This window comes from Podarcis bocagei (assembly GCF_964188305.1).
Source record: "Podarcis bocagei genome assembly, chromosome: 1".
Taxonomy (NCBI): Eukaryota; Metazoa; Chordata; class Lepidosauria; order Squamata; family Lacertidae; genus Podarcis; species Podarcis bocagei.
The window spans coordinates 32,300,046-32,308,709 of record NC_138125.1 but is presented as its reverse complement, the minus strand read 5'-3'; the positions used below and the strand labels follow the sequence as shown (position 1 = coordinate 32,308,709).

At 45.6% G+C, this 8,664-nt stretch overlaps 1 long non-coding RNA gene across 1 annotated transcript; it reads right to left on the bottom strand.

The window, feature by feature from the left end:
* Window positions 1-3,422: 3,422 nt before the first annotated feature.
* On the bottom strand, window positions 3,423-7,192 carry LOC308575972. The gene is made up of 2 exons (XR_014002989.1): window positions 6,354-7,192; window positions 3,423-5,335 (listed from the first exon to the last, which is right to left on the bottom strand). It is a non-coding gene; the product is annotated as an uncharacterized lncRNA (long non-coding RNA).
* Window positions 7,193-8,664: the final 1,472 nt, after the last annotated feature.

Genomic DNA, 8,664 nt, shown 5'->3' with positions numbered 1-8,664 from the left:
TTTTCTCTTTTGGGCTCCTTACTTAAGGATTCTGATGAGTTACAGCAAAATCTCAGCTCCAACAGAAAGCAAAGGGAAGTAGAAAACCCCTACTGTCTATCCCATATATGGGCAGTCAGTGCTCTAAAAGAATCTCTAAAGCGCTTTGCAGGCAGATTCATTCACATCTGCTCTGTCCTTGATGCCAGATTTGATGCAACTGTCCAGAGCACCATTCTTTCATAAGAAAGGGTAGGCATTCATAAGAAAGACGAAATAGAATAGGATGCACAGAAGTTCCATAAAACACCAGTCCTAAAGGATCTTCACTGGCTCCCAGTATGTTTCCAAGCACAATTCAAAGTGTTGGTACTGACCTTTAAAGCCCTAAACACCATCGGCCCAGTATACCTGAAGGAGCATCTCCACCCTTATCATTCAGCCCAGAAACTGAGGTCCTCCTCCAAGTGTCTTCTGAGAGAAGTGAAGTTACAGGGAACCAGGCAGAGGGCCTTCTCAGTGGTGGCACCCTCCCTGTGGAACACCCTCCCATCTGATGTCAAGAAGATAAAGAACTGCACAACTTTTAGAAGACATCTGAAGGCAACCCTGTATCGGGAAGTTTTTAATGTTTGATGTTTTATGTTTTTATATTTTGCTGGACGCTGCCCAGAGTGGCTGGGGAAACCCAGTTGGATGTTAGCGTTGATGATGATTCCATTCATTCTCATAGGAGCAAACCTAGAAGCTGTTGCTGGGAGACTCCTGTTCAACACCTTGGTCACTGGTCTGTGCAGTCCCTCTGGGTTCTGTTCTCTCCCCCATGCTATTTAGCATTTACATGAAACTGCTGGGAGGGGTTGTCCACAATTTCAGGGTTCAGTGTCACCAGTATGCTGATGACACCCAGATCTATTTCTCCTTTCTACCTAAATCCAAGGAAGCTTTCTAGATTCTAAACCAATGTCTGTCATTAGTAAAGGACTGGATGAGGGTGAATAAACTGAAACTTAATCCAGATGAGACAGAAGTGCTCTTGGTCAAGTAGGAAGGCAGAGCAGGCCGTAGGGATTCAGCCTGTGCTGGATGGGATAATGCTCCCCCTGGAGACACAGGTTTGCATTTTGGGAATGCTCCTGGACTCAGCCCTGAGCATGGATGCCCAGGCCTATGCAGTGGCCAGGTGTGCATTTGCTAGTGTGCCAGCTGTGACCATTCCTTGAGATGTCTGATTGGACCACAGTTGCATCTTATTTGGAGTGGTGTAATGCACCTGTGCTGGGCCCGGGGGTAACCTGACAACCGCGGTCCAGGTCCGGTCCAGAATCTGTAGGTTCCACTAGCAGTTAGTCCAACAGGGTCAAGGCAGGACACGAGGCAGGAAACCAGGCAAGGACAGGTACAGGATCTCAGGCAGGTCTGGCATACAGCAATGTTGCTCCCACAAGCTGTGGCGGGGTCCGACAGCTTTGTCTGGGTAACGGCCAGTCCTGATCCCCTGGTGACTCACCTCCCTGTTTCACCCAAAGGCGAGCACTCCTCCTGCGAGTACTCAGGTCTCTCCTTCTCTCAGACCTTAGTCTCTGCGGCTTGGGAGACGTCGGTTGGTTACTAGACCCAGGGGCCGCCTCAGTCTCCCCTGACCAAACTGGTAGTGGAGCAGCTGTAAGTGATTGCCCAGCTGAAGGCAACGAAGCCAGGGTAGGCTCAGGCTCCTGACTCGGCCCAGCGGGGGTTTGTTGCAGGGGAACCTGTGCAGACTGGGATTCTTCAGGATCAGGCCCCAGACTTGGTTCAGATGATGCCTGAGGCAAAGGATCCGATGCAGACTTCTCTCGCTCCGCGCCTGAGCCCAAGTCCCAGGCCATCACAGCACTCTACGTGGAGCTGCCTTTGAAAAGTGCTCTGAAACATCGCCTGGTTCAAAGAGCTGCAGCCAGATTGCTAACTAGGAATAGTTACAGGGAGCATATGACTCACTTGCTCTAACTGCTCTGTTAGCTACTAGTCTGTTTCCAGGCACAATTCAAAGTCCTATATGGCTTAGCTCCAAGCTATTTGATAGACTGATTTCCCTCTCATGAACGTGCCCAGATTTTGAGATCTTTGGGGGTTAATAGCAGCAGTCATAATGGGAGGAGACAATCTGTACCCCAAAGGGCTTATCATGTTGGTTTAAGGCAAGATTAAACAAGTGTAGGAAAGAAAAAGCATGTATTGTTTAGGTGAAAGCAAAAGGAGGATGTTTTGAATGCTAATCCATAGTTACTTGGCAATTTTGCAGACACTTTGCAATGAAAGATCTTTAAGAAGGAACTGTTAGAAAGGGTTTTAAAAAGGATAATGTGGCAGCTTTATGAATTTCCTGGGAGAGATTTTCCCACACATACTACACGGTCAGGAAAAGGAGGAAAGCTTGTTGGCTTACACGAGCAGAGAGGGATAAGGAACTTGTGGCCCTGCAGATGTTGCTGGACTACCCAAATCCCATTATCCTTGCTCATTGGCCGTGGTGCTTGGGGCTGACCAGTTTCAAGAGTCCAACATCTGGAGGGCCCCAGGTTTCTCACTTCTGGGAGGAAGGTTAGGCCAAGAGGCAGTGAGTGGCCTAAGGTCACCCAGTGAGCTTCATGGGGTTTTGAATTTCATGAGTGGAGATTTGAACCCTGGTCTCCCAGGTCCTAGTCCAGCATTCTAACCACTACACCAAGCTGACTTTAGCATTACGATTTTGATCTTGAGTTATCAAAGCAGCACCTACCCACAGTCCAACACTACAGGTTGTGTGAGAATAAATCAAATCAGTAACATAAAACAATACAATTATTGCTACCTTAGACTTGGGAGGCTCAGAGTCCTTTGGCATTGCAATGTGGGGAAGGCAGGCAGGGTTCTCCCTAGTTTGTAATCAAAGCTTTGTACCCAACTTGCAGGCAAAAAGAACATCAGTTCCCTTTATCCAGAAAGGTCACTATAGGCGTGTGCTTAAAAAACAATGAGATTGTTCCCCCACCCCAAACCAGAGGTGTAGTGTGGGGTGTGGGGCTGTGGTCCCAGGCACACAATTTTGAGGGGGCACGAACCAAGCGCCCCCACGTAGGTGCTGGCTTCTGTGAGGATCCCTGTCTTGATGGGCTCCGTCCCCAGCTTCCCATCCTTCCCTGCCTGCCACCAGGGGTATCGGGGCCCCGGAGCGTGGCCTTGCCTTGCTGCCGTGCCCCCAGCTCCCTTGCTGAATGACCACACAGCCAGCGCTTGCTCACTCCTTGCTTGACACACTCACCAGATGTTCAGCAGGCATGGAGGGAGGTGGGCAAGGGGTGACCCCAGTGCAGTGCAGCCCAGCATTCCTCTTCACAGGCCTATTCCAGGTCTGTCACCACCAGGTCAGACTCCATAAGTATATATATGATGTTAGGATTTCTTTTGCCCCATTGTGCATGATTTTACATTAATGAACAAACTATTTATTGATTTGTTTGGTTTATATAGCATACAATAAGCAAAGTATCCAGGGGGGTGAACTTAATACATTCATAAAACAATATAAACATACTTAAAATCTGGACAATGCTAGACAATAATTGATGGTCGAGCTATATGTAAGAGAAGACTCTTAAGGTGCTTAAAATTAATAGTGAAGGAGTTCCAGAATCTAGGTAAAGACACACTAAACACCCTATTTATTGTGGAAGGAAGGTAAACACTGTGTGGCACCCTTAAAATGTATCTCTGATGAAACATAAAGATTGAGGCAATATCATTCCACTTGTTTATGTTGCATCACATTTGACATTTTAATACCCATTCCCAATTTTGAGAGGTCCTTTCGGAACTTCTTGCAATCCCTTAAGAAGGTTCAGGCTTTAGTGATTTCAGGCCTTAGAGATTTCATGCTGTGGAGACCAAGGGGGTCCAGGACTGCTAGACCCCTGTGTCCCTAGCAGAGAGAAATGATAGGTTCTGAAGTATCTTCCACCGTTAGGGCAAAACTTTGTCCTTAGCATTTAATGTGTTCATTTCCCTTCTCCTGCATTGTGGATGAGATATGCTTGGATATTTGGTTGCTTTGGGGCACAACCCCACATGTTGGTATTTGCTAAAGGAGTGATTTTACAGAAGCCACAAATGCTATGATGTCTGGCGTCAGGCAGTGCATAGGTGTGGTATTCCTTGTCACACAGAATGTGCTGACTCCAGACCAACTTGGCATTTTTATTGGTTTAGTGCTCTTAGAAAACGATTGTGGCTGAGTGCTGGAATGTGGCAGGGGCCTGTTACGTGAAGGATGAAGCAACTTCTCTGATCCAGTGGTTGCCTCCAGCCAGCCCGATTAGTGGTCTGGATAACCTGTGTTTGAGAGAGAAGTGTGTGCAAATAGCGCATGAACAAGTCGTCTCTTTCATTTTCCATGCCTTTCCTGAGTATTGCATCCACTGCTGTGAAGCTTCTCAAATTGACCCCTCACAGCAACTCTACTGTTGTAGTCCTTTAAAAGGTAAAGGACCCCTGACAGTTAAGTCCAGTCGCAAACGACTCTGGGGTTGCGGTGCTCACCTCGCTTTACTGGCCAAGGGAGCCAACATTTGTCCGCAGACAGTTTTTCTGGGTCATGTGGCCAGCATGACTAAGCCGCTTCTGGTGAAACCAGAGCAGCAAACGGAAACGCCGTTTACCTTCCTGCCGGAGTGGTACCTATTTATCTACTTGCACTTTTTGGAGTGCTTTCGAACTGCTAGGTTGGCAGGAGCTGGGACCGAGCAACGGGAGCTCACCCCGCTGTGGGGATTCGAACCGCCGACCTTCCGATCGGCAAGCCCTAGGCTCAGTGGTTTAGACCACAGCACCACCTGCGTCCTTTACCTATAGCCATAATCTCAGTCCAACTCAATTCTGTATTAATTCAGATCTTGCAAATTATAAGGATTGGTTTAACCACCTTGACATTATAATGAGATTGGGTGTGTGCGTGAACTTGATAACCTCACATTCTCTTCCAGCCCTGTGACTGTAACAGTGTAGTAGTCTGCCAAACTGGTTGAACTAGCAGGACTGCCAGGTATTATCTTTGATGGCTCTGAATCCTCAATGGCCTATCGTTAAGGACCAAAGAATAGAAAGTCCACCAAGAACGTAAGAAAATCTTGCTGAATGAGGCCAATGGCCCATCCAGTCTGATGTCCTGTTCTCACAGTGGCCAAGCAGATAGATGCCTGTGAGAAATCCGCAAGCAGGGCCCAAGCACAAAAGCACTTTTCCTTCCTGTGGCTTCCAGCAACTGGTATTCAGAAGCATTGCTGCCTCTGCCCATGGAGGCTAAAGGACTTCCAGAAGTTTTCGACACATTTCAAGTCACCTGAACCATATAAAAGTTAGATCCTGTTATTAGTCACCATAACTCAAACCTCCACAAGTAGGTAAACAAAGCAGCCCTTTTGAAACGAGCAGCTTAGCTGCTTCTTGGCAGACTGACAAGTGAGCCCACGTACGTGGTATCTTTTCTGGCCTCAAGTCAAAAATGAACTCCCAGTTTATCTCCCCACATAGTTAATCCTTTACAAAACATAAAGGGGTTACAGCAGAATAACGTGGTTGTACTCACCTTTCCCCTTACATTGCAACCATTTCTGAAACAACTAAACTTGATTAAATTGTCAGCAATGTCATGCCCTCCAAGTGTCCCGATTTTCCAGGGACAGTCCCGGAATTACAAAAGCCATCTCAGCTTCTGATTGGATCCTGGAATGATCCTATATCTCCTCCCCCAGTGCCACCACTGCTGAGCTCGGGCAGGAGGATGAGCCAAAGCTTGTCTTGAATGATGGCGGCTGTGAAAGAGAATCCCGTGGCCTCTCCATGACTGCTGCTGCCAGCCTCCTCCCTTGGGCAGTTCGTAGTGGCTGCTGGAGAGTGGGTGAGGAGGAGGAGGAAAGGCTCATCCCTGTGTTGATGTGCTGGCTTTGAGGGGCAGGCAGAGGGCAGGGCCCCCCTGAATGTGAAGAAAGGAGGAGCAGAGTGCAAGGAATCTTGGTTTTTATTTTATTTTTTAATCCTTTGTGTGCCTCTGCCCCTTTCTAAAATTTATTTATTGGTGTGTGCTTTTCTTTTTGTAAATCTGCTAAGGAATAAAATAAAATCGGGATTAAGGGGTTTTCTCAGGATGGTGGAGGGTGTTTGTGTGCTGTGTCCCATTGCTGTAGTGGCAGTGGTGGCACTTTCCCTTCCTCTGATAGGAAATGCTCTGCGAGGGCTGTGGGGGGGCACACTAAAAATGGTGAGTTGAGTAGGGTCAGTTGTTGGGGAATGAGAAATGTCCCTATTTTCACCTGAGGAATGTTGGAGGGTGTGCAGTGTTAAAGAATAGAGATAATTACCAAGAATAATTACATCTTCTTCTCTGGCGATCACTTGTAGCCGAGCAAGATTGTCTTCCATAAACATGGTTTTAACAATGAGTCCGTAAGTGACTGTGGAGGCCAATTCTGGATCCACATGTCCTTCCACCGTGGAGACATTGGTTTCCAGGTGGGAGTTGGTCATGGTGTGGATTTGCCAAGTGTGCCTTCCTCTTACCACTTTTCTCCCTTGCGTAAACAGAGTCAGTTAACAGCCTATATAAAAAGAGAATTGGATGTATCAGGTCTTGATGTGGACTATTTGTGTTAAAAACTAAATTAAATAGGGCAGGGATAGAGAATGTGTGCCCCCTCAGATGTTATTGGACTACAGTTCCCATTGTCCATGACTATTGATTGTGTTGACTGGGGCAGATGGGAGTTGGAGTTCAACCATATCTGGAGGGCCGCAGGTTCCCTATCCCTGCCCTCGAAGCATCAGATGCAGGCAAAACAGCAGCTTTCCTGGACGATCTCTGGGATTGCATCATCTCTCGTCCAGCTTTTAGACATGTACTTGACCTGCTTCAAAAGCAAACACAGCCTTGCTCAGAATAAACAGATTTGGGTGTTGGCAGAGAACAGGCCAGGTCTATGCTTGATGGTGTCATTCCGGGCAACTGCCAACAGGTCACCATAGGAACAGCTGGATTATTTTACAATTCTGTTGTAAAGCCAATTCTCTGAAGGGAGGAGAGAGAAGGGAGGGGGAAAGGGAGCATGGTTGCAGAAACCGTAAGGAGGAAACAGTGTGTGAGAAAGAGGTCAAAATCACTCCTTATCTGCTGAATAATGCTTACAAAACGCAGCCCTGTCACTTCCAAGCAAGAAATTGTGCCTGGAACTCCTTGCTTCAATGGAAGGATTAGTTCCCATTAAAGCCCACACATATCAAATTCTAGAGGTGTTTAAAAAGGATAAAAAAATTGGTTTCCAGGTGGAAAAATCAAAACTAGAGACAGAACTACTTGAACCTAAGACGAAAGTGCTTTCAAGAATGTATAACTTGTTGCTTAAATGGAATACTCAAGATGAGACAGTTAAATCAGCTATGATAAAATGGGCACAGGACATTGGGTACAACATTATGTCTGAAGACTGGGAAAGGTTATGGACCACCGGTATGAAATTCACGGCATGTAGTGCCTTAAAAGAAAACATTATGAAAATGGTATACAGGTGGTACATGACCCCAGTCAAACTTGCAAAGATATACTATCTGTCTGACAATAAATGTTGGAAATGTAAGGAGGCTGAAGGAACATTCTTTCACCTCTGGTGGACATGCCCGAGGGTGAAGGTTTTTTGGGAAATGATTTATAATGAGTTGAAAAAGGTGTTTAAGTACACCTTCCATAAGAAACCAGAGGCCTTCCTCCTGGGCATTGTGGGCCAGAGAGTGTCAAAGAAAGATAGAACTTTCTTTTTATATGCTACTACAGCAGCAAGAATCCTTATAGCTAAACATTGGAAGGCACAGGAGTTGCCCACGCTGGAAGAGTGGCATTCGCAGCTGATGGACTACATGGAATTAGCCGAAATGACCGGCAGAATCCGAGATCTGGGAGAAGAGGCAGTGGAAGAGGATTGGAAAAAATTTAAGGACTATTTACAAAAACATTATAAGTTATATGAATGTTGAGAATTTGCTAAGTCTCTGGGAAAAACATGCTTCAGCATTGAGATTTATAAATGATGGAAATTAAGTTATGATTTTGAAAAGTATAAATTACAGATTATATAACTAAATGAAAGTACAAAAACACATAAAATAAGGTATCAATTTGCTGTTTATTTCTATTGTAAAGAAAGCAGGGGATGGAAGATCTGGGGAAGTCCAGTTGACTATGAAAATAGATCTGGAAAAGTGAACTTTCTTTTATAATTTCTTCTTTTTTCTGTAAAAACGCTTTTGTTGTGTTGTTGACGATCTTTTCTGACCTTGGAAAAAAAGCAATAAAAAATTATTTAAAAAAAAAAAAGCCCACACATATCGTCTGAGCAGAAGGCTGCTTTCTGTCAAACATTCACATACCTTCCAACATTTCTCCGATGAAAATCGGGACATCCCATTCCATAATGATAATTTTATGATTTATACCCCATACATCTTACTGGGTTGCCCCAGCACTCTGAGCAACTTCCAACATATATAAAAACATAATAAAGCATTAAACATTAAAAAAACTTCCCTATACGGGATTGCCTTCAAGTGGCTTATGGGTCAGATAACTCCATACCCTCCAAAATTTCTCCAATGAAAATAGGAACGTCCTAAGGAAAAGTGGGA